We start from the raw sequence: 10,545 nt of genomic DNA on the forward strand, positions 1-10,545 counted from the left end.
ATTTACATATAATTAGCATACAGGTAGTGTGTTCATGGGTAATAAATCGACTTTCACATGTAATGCAGTACAGAGAATATTGAGTCCTTCAAGAGGCATGAAAGAAAGCCGTTATTGTGTTGATTGTTCTCTCCACCTCCCTGCAACAGAAACAGGATGGATGGATTAAAGTTATCCTACCAGACATAGGAGTCCTGAATGGGCCCACCAGTCTTATATATCTCGCCTGATCGAGCGCTGATCGAGCGATGAGCGTGGTATCATGTTGCAAGTGGCTGCATGGCTTAGCTTACTAAATGCAAATGCATAAGAGTAATATTCTTAGCATTACTTGAGCCTACGGCCACACCACACTGAATGCGCCCGATCTCGTCTGATCTCCGAAGCTAAGCAGTGTCGGGCCTAGTTAGTACCTGGATGGGAGACCGCCTGGGAATACCAGGTGCTGTAGGCTTTTTTGTGCTCCAAGTTCAGGAAGTGAGCCATTTCTCAATTGCCTTTCAAAACTGCAAGGTCTAGCCGACTAGATGCTTAAAAGTACAAAACTCACTAGGCCCAGAGCCTACGGCCACACCACACTGAATGCGCCCGATCTCATCTGATCTCAGAAGCTAAGCAGTGTCGGGCCTAGTTAGTACCTGGATGGGAGACCGCCTGGGAATACCAGGTGCTGTAGGCTTTTTTGTGCTCCAAGTTCAGGAAGTGAGCCATTTCTCAATTGCCTTTCAAAACTGCAAGGTCTAGCCGACTAGATGCTTAAAAGTACAAAACTCACTAGGCCCAGAGCCTACGGCCACACCACACTGAATGCGCCCGATCTCGTCTGATCTCGGAAGCTAAGCAGTGTCGGGCCTAGTTAGTACCTGGATGGGATTCCGCCTGGGAATACCAGGTGCTGTAGGCTTTTTTGTGCTCCAAGTTCAGGAAGTGAGCCATTTCTCAATTGCCTTTCAAAACTGCAAGGTCTAGCCGACTAGATGCTTAAAAGTACAAAACTCACTAGGCCCAGAGCCTACGGCCACACCACACTGAATGCGCCCGATCTCGTCTGATCTCGGAAGCTAAGCAGTGTCGGGCCTAGTTAGTACCTGGATGGGAGACCGCCTGGGAATACCAGGTGCTGTAGGCTTTTTTGTGCTCCAAGTTCAGGAAGTGAGCCATTTCTCAATTGCCTTTCAAAACTGCAAGGTCTAGCCGACTAGATGCTTAAAAGTACAAAACTCACTAGGTCCAGAGCCTACGGCCACACCACACTGAATGCGCCCGATCTCGTCTGATCTCGGAAGCTAAGCAGTGTCGGGCCTAGTTAGTACCTGGATGGGAGACCGCCTGGGAATACCAGGTGCTGTAGGCTTTTTTTGTGCTCCAAGTTCAGGAAGTGAGCCATTTCTCAATTGCCTTTCAAAACTGCAAGGTCTAGCCGACTAGATGCTTAAAAGTACAAAACTCACTAGGACCAGAGCCTACGGCCACACCACACTGAATGCGCCCGATCTCGTCTGATCTCGGAAGCAAAGCAGTGTCGGGCCTAGTTAGTACCTCGATGGGAGACCGCCTGGGAATACCAGGTGCTGTAGGCTTTTTTGTGCTCCAAGTTCAGGAAGTGAGCCATTTCTCAATTGCCTTTCAAAACTGCAAGGTCTAGCCGATTAGATGCTTAAAAGTACAAAACTCACTAGGCCCTGAGCCTACTGCCACACCACACTGAATGCGCCCGATCTCGTTTGATCTCGGAAGCTAAGCAGTGTCGGGCCTAGTTAGTACCTGGATGGGAGACCGCCTGGGAATACCAGGTGCTGTAGGCTATTTTGTACTCCATGATTAGTAATTGCACAACTTCTCAATTACTTTTCAAATTTGGTATGTTTCCAAAATAATTTTATCCCGTTTTATAGCGGAAATGTTGGACAACATTATGAGGGCTGGAGCTACCTATTTACATATAATTAGCATACAGGTAGTGTGTTCATGGGTAATAAATCGACTTTCACATGTAATGCAGTACAGAGAATATTGAGTCCTTCAAGAGGCATGAAAGAAAGCCGTTATTGTGTTGATTGTTCTCTCCACCTCCCTGCAACAGAAACAGGATGGATGGATTAAAGTTATCCTACCAGACATAGGAGTCCTGAATGGGCCCACCAGTCTTATATATCTCGCCTGATCGAGCCTGATCGAGCGATGATCGAGCGATGAGCGTGGTATCATGTTGCAAGTGGCTGCATGGCTTAGCTTACTAAATGCAAATGCATAAGAGTAATATTCTTAGCATTTCTAAAGCCTACGGCCACACCACACTGAATGCGCCCGATCTCGTCTGATCTCGGAAGCTAAGCAGTGTCGGGCCTAGTTAGTACCTGGATGGGAGACCGCCTGGGAATACCAGGTGCTGTAGGCTTTTTTGTGCTCCAAGTTCAGGAAGTGAGCCATTTCTCAATTGCCTTTCAAAACTGCAAGGTCTAGCCGACTAGATGCTTAAAAGTACAAAACTCACTAGGCCCAGAGCCTACGGCCACACCACACTGAATGCGCCCGATCTCGTCTGATCTCGGAAGCTAAGCAGTGTCGGGCCTAGTTAGTACCTGGATGGGAGACCGCCTGGGAATACCAGGTGCTGTAGGCTTTTTTGTGCTCCAAGTTCAGGAAGTGAGCCATTTCTCAATTGCCTTTCAAAACTGCAAGGTCTAGCCGACTAGATGCTTAAAAGTACAAAACTCACTAGGACCAGAGCCTACGGCCACACCACACTGAATGCGCCCGATCTCGTCTGATCTCGGAAGCTAAGCAGTGTCGGGCCTAGTTAGTACCTGGATGGGAGACCGCCTGGGAATACCAGGTGCTGTAGGCTTTTTTGTGCTCCAAGTTCAGGAAGTGAGCCATTTCTCAATTGCCTTTCAAAACTGCAAGGTCTAGCCGACTAGATGCTTAAAAGTACAAAACTCACTAGGCCCAGAGCCTACGGCCACACCACACTGAATGCGCCCGATCTCGTCTGATCTCGGAAGCTAAGCAGTGTCGGGCCTAGTTAGTACCTGGATGGGAGACCGCCTGGGAATACCAGGTGCTGTAGGCTATTTTGTGCTCCATGATTAGTAATTGCACAACTTCTCAATTACTTTTCAAATTTGGTATGTTTCCAAAATAATTTTATCCCGTTTTATAGCGGAAATGTTGGACAACATTATGAGGGCTGGAGCTACCTATTTACATATAATTAGCATACAGGTAGTGTGTTCATGGGTAATAAATCGACTTTCACATGTAATGCAGTACAGAGAATATTGAGTCCTTCAAGAGGCATGAAAGAAAGCCGTTATTGTGTTGATTGTTCTCTCCACCTCCCTGCAACAGAAACAGGATGGATGGATTAAAGTTATCCTACCAGACATAGGAGTCCTGAATGGGCCCACCAGTCTTATATATCTCGCCTGATCGAGCGCTGATCGAGCGATGAGCGTGGTATCATGTTGCAAGTGGCTGCATGGCTTAGCTTACTAAATGCAAATGCATAAGAGTAATATTCTTAGCATTCCTAGAGCCTACGGCCACACCACACTGAATGCGCCCGATCTCGTCTGATCTCGGAAGCTAAGCAGTGTCTGGCCTAGTTAGTACCTGGATGGGAGACTGCCTGGGAATACCAGGTGCTGTAGGCTTTTTTGTGCTCCAAGTTCAGGAAGTGAGCCATTTCTCAATTGCCTTTCAAAACTGCAAGGTCTAGCCGACTAGATGCTTAAAAGTACAAAACTCACTAGGCCCAGAGCCTACGGCCACACCACACTGAATGCGCCCGATCTCGTCTGATCTTGGAAGCTAAGCAGTGTTGGGCCTAGTTAGTACCTGGATGGGAGACCGCCTGGGAATACCAGGTGCTGTAGGCTATTTTGTGCTCCATGATTAGTAATTGCGCAACTTCTCAATTACTTTTCAAATTTGGTATGTTTCCAAAATAATTTTATCCCGTTTTATAGCGGAAATGTTGGACAACATTATGAGGGCTGGAGCTACCTATTTACATATAATTAGCATACAGGTAGTGTGTTCATGGGTAATAAATCGACTTTCACATGTAATGCAGTACAGAGAATATTGAGTCCTTCAAGAGGCATGAAAGAAAGCCGTTATTGTGTTGATTGTTCTCTCCACCTCCCTGCAACAGAAACAGGATGGATGGATTAAAGTTATCCTACCAGACATAGGAGTCCTGAATGGGCCCACCAGTCTTATATATCTCGCCTGATCGAGCGCTGATCGAGCGATGAGCGTGGTATCATGTTGCAAGTGGCTGCATGGCTTAGCTTACTAAATGCAAATGCATAAGAGTAATATTCTTAGCATTACTAGAGCCTACGGCCACACCACACTGAATGCGCCCGATCTCGTCTGATCTCGGAAGCTAAGCAGTGTCGGGCCTAGTTAGTACCTGGATGGGAGACCGCCTGGGAATACCAGGTGCTGTAGGCTTTTTTGTGCTCCAAGTTCAGGAAGTGAGCCATTTCTCAATTGCCTTTCAAAACTGCAAGGTCTAGCCGACTAGATGCTTAAAAGTACAAAACTCACTAGGCGCAGAGCCTACGGCCACACCACACTGAATGCGCCCGATCTCGTCTGATCTCGGAAGCTAAGCAGTGTCGGGCCTAGTTAGTACCTGGATGGGAGACCGCCTGGGAATACCAGGTGCTGTAGGCTTTTTTGTGCTCCAAGTTCAGGAAGTGAGCCATTTCTCAATTGCCTTTCAAAACTGCAAGGTCTAGCCGACTAGATGCTTAAAAGTACAAAACTCACTAGGCCCAGAGCCTACGGCCACACCACACTGAATGCGCCCGATCTCGTCTGATCTCGGAAGCTAAGCAGTGTCGGGCCTAGTTAGTACCTGGATGGGAGACCGCCTGGGAATACCAGGTGCTGTAGGCTTTTTTGTGCTCCAAGTTCAGGAAGTGAGCCATTTCTCAATTGCCTTTCAAAACTGCAAGGTCTAGCCGACTAGATGCTTAAAAGTACAAAACTCACTAGGACCAGAGCCTACGGCCACACCACACTGAATGCGCCCGATCTCGTCTGATCTCGGAAGCTAAGCAGTGTCGGGCCTAGTTAGTACCTGGATGGGAGACTGCCTGGGAATACCAGGTGCTGTAGGCTTTTTTGTGCTCCAAGTTCAGGAAGTGAGCCATTTCTCAATTGCCTTTCAAAACTGCAAGGTCTAGCCGACTAGATGCTTAAAAGTACAAAACTCACTAGGCCCAGAGCCTACGGCCACACCACACTGAATGCGCCCGATCTCGTCTGATCTCGGAAGCTAAGCAGTGTCGGGCCTAGTTAGTACCTGGATGGGAGACCGCCTGGGAATACCAGGTGCTGTAGGCTATTTTGTGCTCCATGATTAGTAATTGCACAACTTCTCAATTACTTTTCAAATTTGGTATGTTTCCAAAATAATTTTATCCCGTTTTATAGCGGAAATGTTGGACAACATTATGAGGGCTGGAGCTACCTATTTACATATAATTAGCATACAGGTAGTGTGTTCATGGGTAATAAATCGACTTTCACATGTAATGCAGTACAGAGAATATTGAGTCCTTCAAGAGGCATGAAAGAAAGCCGTTATTGTGTTGATTGTTCTCTCCACCTCCCTGCAACAGAAACAGGATGGATGGATTAAAGTTATCCTACCAGACATAGGAGTCCTGAATGGGCCCACCAGTCTTATATATCTCGCCTGATCGAGCGCTGATCGAGCGATGAGCGTGGTATCATGTTGCAAGTGGCTGCATGGCTTAGCTTACTAAATGCAAATGCATAAGAGTAATATTCTTAGCATTCCTAGAGCCTACGGCCACACCACACTGAATGCGCCCGATCTCGTCTGATCTCGGAAGCTAAGCAGTGTCTGGCCTAGTTAGTACCTGGATGGGAGACTGCCTGGGAATACCAGGTGCTGTAGGCTTTTTTGTGCTCCAAGTTCAGGAAGTGAGCCATTTCTCAATTGCCTTTCAAAACTGCAAGGTCTAGCCGACTAGATGCTTAAAAGTACAAAACTCACTAGGCCCAGAGCCTACGGCCACACCACACTGAATGCGCCCGATCTCGTCTGATCTTGGAAGCTAAGCAGTGTTGGGCCTAGTTAGTACCTGGATGGGAGACCGCCTGGGAATACCAGGTGCTGTAGGCTATTTTGTGCTCCATGATTAGTAATTGCGCAACTTCTCAATTACTTTTCAAATTTGGTATGTTTCCAAAATAATTTTATCCCGTTTTATAGCGGAAATGTTGGACAACATTATGAGGGCTGGAGCTACCTATTTACATATAATTAGCATACAGGTAGTGTGTTCATGGGTAATAAATCGACTTTCACATGTAATGCAGTACAGAGAATATTGAGTCCTTCAAGAGGCATGAAAGAAAGCCGTTATTGTGTTGATTGTTCTCTCCACCTCCCTGCAACAGAAACAGGATGGATGGATTAAAGTTATCCTACCAGACATAGGAGTCCTGAATGGGCCCACCAGTCTTATATATCTCGCCTGATCGAGCGCTGATCGAGCGATGAGCGTGGTATCATGTTGCAAGTGGCTGCATGGCTTAGCTTACTAAATGCAAATGCATAAGAGTAATATTCTTAGCATTACTCGAGCCTACGGCCACACCACACTGAATGCGCCCGATCTCGTCTGATCTCGGAAGCTAAGCAGTGTCGGGCCTAGTTAGTACCTGGATGGGAGACCGCCTGGGAATACCAGGTGCTGTAGGCTTTTTTGTGCTCCAAGTTCAGGAAGTGAGCCATTTCTCAATTGCCTTTCAAAACTGCAAGGTCTAGCCGACTAGATGCTTAAAAGTACAAAACTCACTAGGCCCAGAGCCTACGGCCACACCACACTGAATGCGCCCGATCTTGTCTGATCTCGGAAGCTAAGCAGTGTCTGGCCTAGTTAGTACCTGGATGGGAGACCGCCTGGGAATACCAGGTGCTGTAGGCTTTTTTGTGCTCCAAGTTCAGGAAGTGAGCCATTTCTCAATTGCCTTTCAAAACTGCAAGGTCTAGCCGACTAGATGCTTAAAAGTACAAAACTCACTAGGCCCAGAGCCTACGGCCACACCACACTGAATGCGCCCGATCTCGTCTGATCTCGGAAGCTAAGCAGTGTCGGGCCTAGTTAGTACCTGGATGGGAGACCGCCTGGTAATACCAGGTGCTGTAGGCTTTTTTGTGCTCCAAGTTCAGGAAGTGAGCCATTTCTCAATTGCCTTTCAAAACTGCAAGGTCTAGCCGACTAGATGCTTAAAAGTACAAAACTCACTAGGACCAGAGCCTACGGCCACACCACACTGAATGCGCCCGATCTCGTCTGATCTCGGAAGCTAAGCAGTGTCGGGCCTAGTTAGTACCTGGATGGGAGACCGCCTGGGAATACCAGGTGCTGTAGGCTTTTTTGTGCTCCAAGTTCAGGAAGTGAGCCATTTCTCAATTGCCTTTCAAAACTGCAAGGTCTAGCCGACTAGATGCTTAAAAGTACAAAACTCACTAGGCCCAGAGCCTACGGCCACACCACACTGAATGCGCCCGATCTTGTCTGATCTCGGAAGCTAAGCAGTGTCTGGCCTAGTTAGTACCTGGATGGGAGACCGCCTGGGAATACCAGGTGCTGTAGGCTTTTTTGTGCTCCAAGTTCAGGAAGTGAGCCATTTCTCAATTGCCTTTCAAAACTGCAAGGTCTAGCCGACTAGATGCTTAAAAGTACAAAACTCACTAGGCCCAGAGCCTACGGCCACACCACACTGAATGCGCCCGATCTCGTCTGATCTCGGAAGCTAAGCAGTGTCGGGCCTAGTTAGTACCTGGATGGGAGACCGCCTGGGAATACCAGGTGCTGTAGGCTTTTTTGTGCTCCAAGTTCAGGAAGTGAGCCATTTCTCAATTGCCTTTCAAAACTGCAAGGTCTAGCCGACTAGATGCTTAAAAGTACAAAACTCACTAGGACCAGAGCCTACGGCCACACCACACTGAATGCGCCCGATCTCGTCTGATCTCGGAAGCTAAGCAGTGTCGGGCCTAGTTAGTACCTGGATGGGAGACCGCCTGGGAATACCAGGTGCTGTAGGCTATTTTGTGCTCCATGATTAGTAATTGCGCAACTTCTCAATTACTTTTCAAATTTGGTATGTTTCCAAAATAATTTTATCCCGTTTTATAGCGGAAATGTTGGACAACATTATGAGGGCTGGAGCTACCTATTTACATATAATTAGCATACAGGTAGTGTGTTCATGGGTAATAAATCGACTTTCACATGTAATGCAGTACAGAGAATATTGAGTCCTTCAAGAGGCATGAAAGAAAGCCGTTATTGTGTTGATTGTTCTCTCCACCTCCCTGCAACAGAAACAGGATGGATGGATTAAAGTTATCCTACCAGACATAGGAGTCCTGAATGGGCCCACCAGTCTTATATATCTCGCCTGATCGAGCGCTGATCGAGCGATGAGCGTGGTATCATGTTGCAAGTGGCTGCATGGCTTAGCTTACTAAATGCAAATGCATAAGAGTAATATTCTTAGCATTACTCGAGCCTACGGCCACACCACACTGAATGCGCCCGATCTCGTCTGATCTCCGAAGCTAAGCAGTGTCGGGCCTAGTTAGTACCTGGATGGGAGACCGCCTGGGAATACCAGGTGCTGTAGGCTTTTTTGTGCTCCAAGTTCAGGAAGTGAGCCATTTCTCAATTGCCTTTCAAAACTGCAAGGTCTAGCCGACTAGATGCTTAAAAGTACAAAACTCACTAGGCCCAGAGCCTACGGCCACACCACACTGAATGCGCCCGATCTCGTCTGATCTCGGAAGCTAAGCAGTGTCGGGCCTAGTTAGTACCTGGATGGGAGACCGCCTGGGAATACCAGGTGCTGTAGGCTTTTTTGTGCTCCAAGTTCAGGAAGTGAGCCATTTCTCAATTGCCTTTCAAAACTGCAAGGTCTAGCCGACTAGATGCTTAAAAGTACAAAACTCACTAGGCACAGAGCCTACGGCCACACCACACTGAATGCGCCCGATCTCGTCTGATCTCGGAAGCTAAGCAGTGTCGGGCCTAGTTAGTACCTGGATGGGATTCCGCCTGGGAATACCAGGTGCTGTAGGCTTTTTTGTGCTCCAAGTTCAGGAAGTGAGCCATTTCTCAATTGCCTTTCAAAACTGCAAGGTCTAGCCGACTAGATGCTTAAAAGTACAAAACTCACTAGGACCAGAGCCTACGGCCACACCACACTGAATGCGCCCGATCTCTTCTGATCTTCGAAGCTAAGCAGTGTCGGGCCTAGTTAGTACCTGGATGGGAGACCGCCTGGGAATACCAGGTGCTGTAGGCTTTTTTGTGCTCCAAGTTCAGGAAGTGAGCCATTTCTCAATTGCCTTTCAAAACTGCAAGGTCTAGCCGACTAGATGCTTAAAAGTACAAAACTCACTAGGCCCAGAGCCTACGGCCACACCACACTGAATGCTCCCGATCTCGGAAGCTAAGCAGTGTCGGGCCTAGTTAGTACCTGGATGGGAGACCGCCTGGGAATACCAGGTGCTGTAGGCTATTTTGTGCTCCATGATTTGTAATTGCGCAACTTCTCAATTACTTTTCAAATTTGGTATGTTTCCAAAATAATTTTATCCCGTTTTATAGCGGAAATGTTGGACAACATTATGAGGGCTGGAGCTACCTATTTACATATAATTAGCATACAGGTAGTGTGTTCATGGGTAATAAATCGACTTTCACATGTAATGCAGTACAGAGAATATTGAGTCCTTCAAGAGGCATGAAAGAAAGCCGTTATTGTGTTGATTGTTCTCTCCACCTCCCTGCAACAGAAACAGGATGGATGGATTAAAGTTATCCTACCAGACATAGGAGTCCTGAATGGGCCCACCAGTCTTATATATCTCGCCTGATCGAGCGCTGATCGAGCGATGAGCGTGGTATCATGTTGCAAGTGGCTGCATGGCTTAGCTTACTAAATGCAAATGCATAAGAGTAATATTCTTAGCATTTCTAGAGCCTACGGCCACACCACACTGAATGCGCCCGATCTCGTCTGATCTCGGAAGCTAAGCAGTGTCGGGCCTAGTTAGTACCTGGATGGGAGACCGCCTGGGAATACCAGGTGCTGTAGGCTTTTTTGTGCTCCAAGTTCAGGAAGTGAGCCATTTCTCAATTGCCTTTCAAAACTGCAAGGTCTAGCCGACTAGATGCTTAAAAGTACAAAACTCACTAGGCCCAGAGCCTACGGCCACACCACACTGAATGCGCCCGATCTCGTCTGATCTCGGAAGCAAAGCAGTGTCGGGCCTAGTTAGTACCTGGATGGGAGACCGCCTGGGAATACCAGGTGCTGTAGGCTTTTTTGTGCTCCAAGTTCAGGAAGTGAGCCATTTCTCAATTGCCTTTCAAAACTGCAAGGTCTAGCCGACTAGATGCTTAAAAGTACAAAACTCACTAGGACCAGAGCCTACGGCCACACCACACTGAATGCGCCCGATCTCGTCTGATCTCAGAAGCT

At 47.5% G+C, this 10,545-nt stretch overlaps 34 non-coding genes and 1 pseudogene across 34 annotated transcripts in view; all 35 read left to right on the forward strand.

Annotated features, from left to right (window-relative positions):
• Positions 1–335: 335 nt before the first annotated feature.
• Positions 336–454, forward strand: LOC138479436 (5S ribosomal RNA). Its single transcript, XR_011273211.1, has one exon. It is a non-coding gene; the product is annotated as a 5S ribosomal RNA (ribosomal RNA).
• Positions 455–560: 106 nt separating this feature from the next.
• LOC138478613 (5S ribosomal RNA) lies at positions 561–679 on the forward strand. The gene has a single exon (XR_011272464.1). It is a non-coding gene; the product is annotated as a 5S ribosomal RNA (ribosomal RNA).
• A 106-nt stretch (positions 680–785) lies between these two features.
• On the forward strand, positions 786–904 carry LOC138479096 (5S ribosomal RNA). Its single transcript, XR_011272902.1, has one exon. It is a non-coding gene; the product is annotated as a 5S ribosomal RNA (ribosomal RNA).
• Positions 905–1,010: 106 nt separating this feature from the next.
• Positions 1,011–1,129, forward strand: LOC138475613 (5S ribosomal RNA). The gene has a single exon (XR_011269742.1). It is a non-coding gene; the product is annotated as a 5S ribosomal RNA (ribosomal RNA).
• A 106-nt stretch (positions 1,130–1,235) lies between these two features.
• LOC138475614 (5S ribosomal RNA) lies at positions 1,236–1,354 on the forward strand. The gene has a single exon (XR_011269743.1). It is a non-coding gene; the product is annotated as a 5S ribosomal RNA (ribosomal RNA).
• Positions 1,355–1,461: 107 nt separating this feature from the next.
• On the forward strand, positions 1,462–1,580 carry LOC138478709 (5S ribosomal RNA). Its single transcript, XR_011272551.1, has one exon. It is a non-coding gene; the product is annotated as a 5S ribosomal RNA (ribosomal RNA).
• A 106-nt stretch (positions 1,581–1,686) lies between these two features.
• On the forward strand, positions 1,687–1,805 carry LOC138478872 (5S ribosomal RNA). The gene has a single exon (XR_011272698.1). It is a non-coding gene; the product is annotated as a 5S ribosomal RNA (ribosomal RNA).
• Positions 1,806–2,279: 474 nt separating this feature from the next.
• Positions 2,280–2,398, forward strand: LOC138475615 (5S ribosomal RNA). The gene has a single exon (XR_011269744.1). It is a non-coding gene; the product is annotated as a 5S ribosomal RNA (ribosomal RNA).
• A 106-nt stretch (positions 2,399–2,504) lies between these two features.
• Positions 2,505–2,623, forward strand: LOC138475616 (5S ribosomal RNA). The gene has a single exon (XR_011269745.1). It is a non-coding gene; the product is annotated as a 5S ribosomal RNA (ribosomal RNA).
• A 106-nt stretch (positions 2,624–2,729) lies between these two features.
• LOC138475618 (5S ribosomal RNA) lies at positions 2,730–2,848 on the forward strand. Its single transcript, XR_011269746.1, has one exon. It is a non-coding gene; the product is annotated as a 5S ribosomal RNA (ribosomal RNA).
• A 106-nt stretch (positions 2,849–2,954) lies between these two features.
• Positions 2,955–3,073, forward strand: LOC138475620 (5S ribosomal RNA). Its single transcript, XR_011269748.1, has one exon. It is a non-coding gene; the product is annotated as a 5S ribosomal RNA (ribosomal RNA).
• A 464-nt stretch (positions 3,074–3,537) lies between these two features.
• On the forward strand, positions 3,538–3,656 carry LOC138480151 (5S ribosomal RNA). The gene has a single exon (XR_011273860.1). It is a non-coding gene; the product is annotated as a 5S ribosomal RNA (ribosomal RNA).
• A 106-nt stretch (positions 3,657–3,762) lies between these two features.
• LOC138477961 (5S ribosomal RNA) lies at positions 3,763–3,881 on the forward strand. Its single transcript, XR_011271872.1, has one exon. It is a non-coding gene; the product is annotated as a 5S ribosomal RNA (ribosomal RNA).
• Positions 3,882–4,345: 464 nt separating this feature from the next.
• LOC138475621 (5S ribosomal RNA) lies at positions 4,346–4,464 on the forward strand. The gene has a single exon (XR_011269749.1). It is a non-coding gene; the product is annotated as a 5S ribosomal RNA (ribosomal RNA).
• A 106-nt stretch (positions 4,465–4,570) lies between these two features.
• Positions 4,571–4,689, forward strand: LOC138475622 (5S ribosomal RNA). The gene has a single exon (XR_011269750.1). It is a non-coding gene; the product is annotated as a 5S ribosomal RNA (ribosomal RNA).
• A 106-nt stretch (positions 4,690–4,795) lies between these two features.
• Positions 4,796–4,914, forward strand: LOC138475623 (5S ribosomal RNA). Its single transcript, XR_011269751.1, has one exon. It is a non-coding gene; the product is annotated as a 5S ribosomal RNA (ribosomal RNA).
• A 106-nt stretch (positions 4,915–5,020) lies between these two features.
• On the forward strand, positions 5,021–5,139 carry LOC138478352 (5S ribosomal RNA). The gene has a single exon (XR_011272227.1). It is a non-coding gene; the product is annotated as a 5S ribosomal RNA (ribosomal RNA).
• A 106-nt stretch (positions 5,140–5,245) lies between these two features.
• On the forward strand, positions 5,246–5,364 carry LOC138475624 (5S ribosomal RNA). Its single transcript, XR_011269752.1, has one exon. It is a non-coding gene; the product is annotated as a 5S ribosomal RNA (ribosomal RNA).
• A 464-nt stretch (positions 5,365–5,828) lies between these two features.
• LOC138480152 (5S ribosomal RNA) lies at positions 5,829–5,947 on the forward strand. Its single transcript, XR_011273861.1, has one exon. It is a non-coding gene; the product is annotated as a 5S ribosomal RNA (ribosomal RNA).
• A 106-nt stretch (positions 5,948–6,053) lies between these two features.
• On the forward strand, positions 6,054–6,172 carry LOC138477962 (5S ribosomal RNA). Its single transcript, XR_011271873.1, has one exon. It is a non-coding gene; the product is annotated as a 5S ribosomal RNA (ribosomal RNA).
• Positions 6,173–6,636: 464 nt separating this feature from the next.
• On the forward strand, positions 6,637–6,755 carry LOC138475625 (5S ribosomal RNA). Its single transcript, XR_011269753.1, has one exon. It is a non-coding gene; the product is annotated as a 5S ribosomal RNA (ribosomal RNA).
• A 106-nt stretch (positions 6,756–6,861) lies between these two features.
• LOC138480276 (5S ribosomal RNA) lies at positions 6,862–6,980 on the forward strand. The gene has a single exon (XR_011273973.1). It is a non-coding gene; the product is annotated as a 5S ribosomal RNA (ribosomal RNA).
• A 106-nt stretch (positions 6,981–7,086) lies between these two features.
• Positions 7,087–7,205, forward strand: LOC138479535 (5S ribosomal RNA). Its single transcript, XR_011273301.1, has one exon. It is a non-coding gene; the product is annotated as a 5S ribosomal RNA (ribosomal RNA).
• A 106-nt stretch (positions 7,206–7,311) lies between these two features.
• On the forward strand, positions 7,312–7,430 carry LOC138475626 (5S ribosomal RNA). The gene has a single exon (XR_011269754.1). It is a non-coding gene; the product is annotated as a 5S ribosomal RNA (ribosomal RNA).
• Positions 7,431–7,536: 106 nt separating this feature from the next.
• LOC138480277 (5S ribosomal RNA) lies at positions 7,537–7,655 on the forward strand. Its single transcript, XR_011273974.1, has one exon. It is a non-coding gene; the product is annotated as a 5S ribosomal RNA (ribosomal RNA).
• Positions 7,656–7,761: 106 nt separating this feature from the next.
• LOC138475627 (5S ribosomal RNA) lies at positions 7,762–7,880 on the forward strand. Its single transcript, XR_011269755.1, has one exon. It is a non-coding gene; the product is annotated as a 5S ribosomal RNA (ribosomal RNA).
• A 106-nt stretch (positions 7,881–7,986) lies between these two features.
• Positions 7,987–8,105, forward strand: LOC138475629 (5S ribosomal RNA). The gene has a single exon (XR_011269756.1). It is a non-coding gene; the product is annotated as a 5S ribosomal RNA (ribosomal RNA).
• A 464-nt stretch (positions 8,106–8,569) lies between these two features.
• LOC138479437 (5S ribosomal RNA) lies at positions 8,570–8,688 on the forward strand. The gene has a single exon (XR_011273212.1). It is a non-coding gene; the product is annotated as a 5S ribosomal RNA (ribosomal RNA).
• A 106-nt stretch (positions 8,689–8,794) lies between these two features.
• LOC138475630 (5S ribosomal RNA) lies at positions 8,795–8,913 on the forward strand. The gene has a single exon (XR_011269757.1). It is a non-coding gene; the product is annotated as a 5S ribosomal RNA (ribosomal RNA).
• Positions 8,914–9,019: 106 nt separating this feature from the next.
• LOC138479098 (5S ribosomal RNA) lies at positions 9,020–9,138 on the forward strand. The gene has a single exon (XR_011272904.1). It is a non-coding gene; the product is annotated as a 5S ribosomal RNA (ribosomal RNA).
• Positions 9,139–9,244: 106 nt separating this feature from the next.
• LOC138480350 (5S ribosomal RNA) lies at positions 9,245–9,363 on the forward strand. Its single transcript, XR_011274033.1, has one exon. It is a non-coding gene; the product is annotated as a 5S ribosomal RNA (ribosomal RNA).
• Positions 9,364–9,469: 106 nt separating this feature from the next.
• LOC138474008 (5S ribosomal RNA) lies at positions 9,470–9,578 on the forward strand (annotated as a pseudogene).
• A 464-nt stretch (positions 9,579–10,042) lies between these two features.
• On the forward strand, positions 10,043–10,161 carry LOC138475632 (5S ribosomal RNA). Its single transcript, XR_011269759.1, has one exon. It is a non-coding gene; the product is annotated as a 5S ribosomal RNA (ribosomal RNA).
• A 106-nt stretch (positions 10,162–10,267) lies between these two features.
• On the forward strand, positions 10,268–10,386 carry LOC138478028 (5S ribosomal RNA). Its single transcript, XR_011271933.1, has one exon. It is a non-coding gene; the product is annotated as a 5S ribosomal RNA (ribosomal RNA).
• Positions 10,387–10,492: 106 nt separating this feature from the next.
• The window catches only part of LOC138478985 (5S ribosomal RNA), a 119-nt gene continuing 66 nt past the window's right edge, over positions 10,493–10,545 (forward strand). The window contains exon 1 of the ribosomal RNA XR_011272801.1: positions 10,493–10,545. This exon is cut by the window's right edge and continues 66 nt beyond it. This is a non-coding gene — a ribosomal RNA (5S ribosomal RNA).

The sequence above is a fragment of the Ambystoma mexicanum genome, chromosome 8 (assembly GCF_040938575.1).
Source record: "Ambystoma mexicanum isolate Mex_15411 chromosome 8, UKY_AmexF1_1, whole genome shotgun sequence".
Lineage (NCBI taxonomy): Eukaryota > Metazoa > Chordata > Amphibia > Caudata > Ambystomatidae > Ambystoma > Ambystoma mexicanum.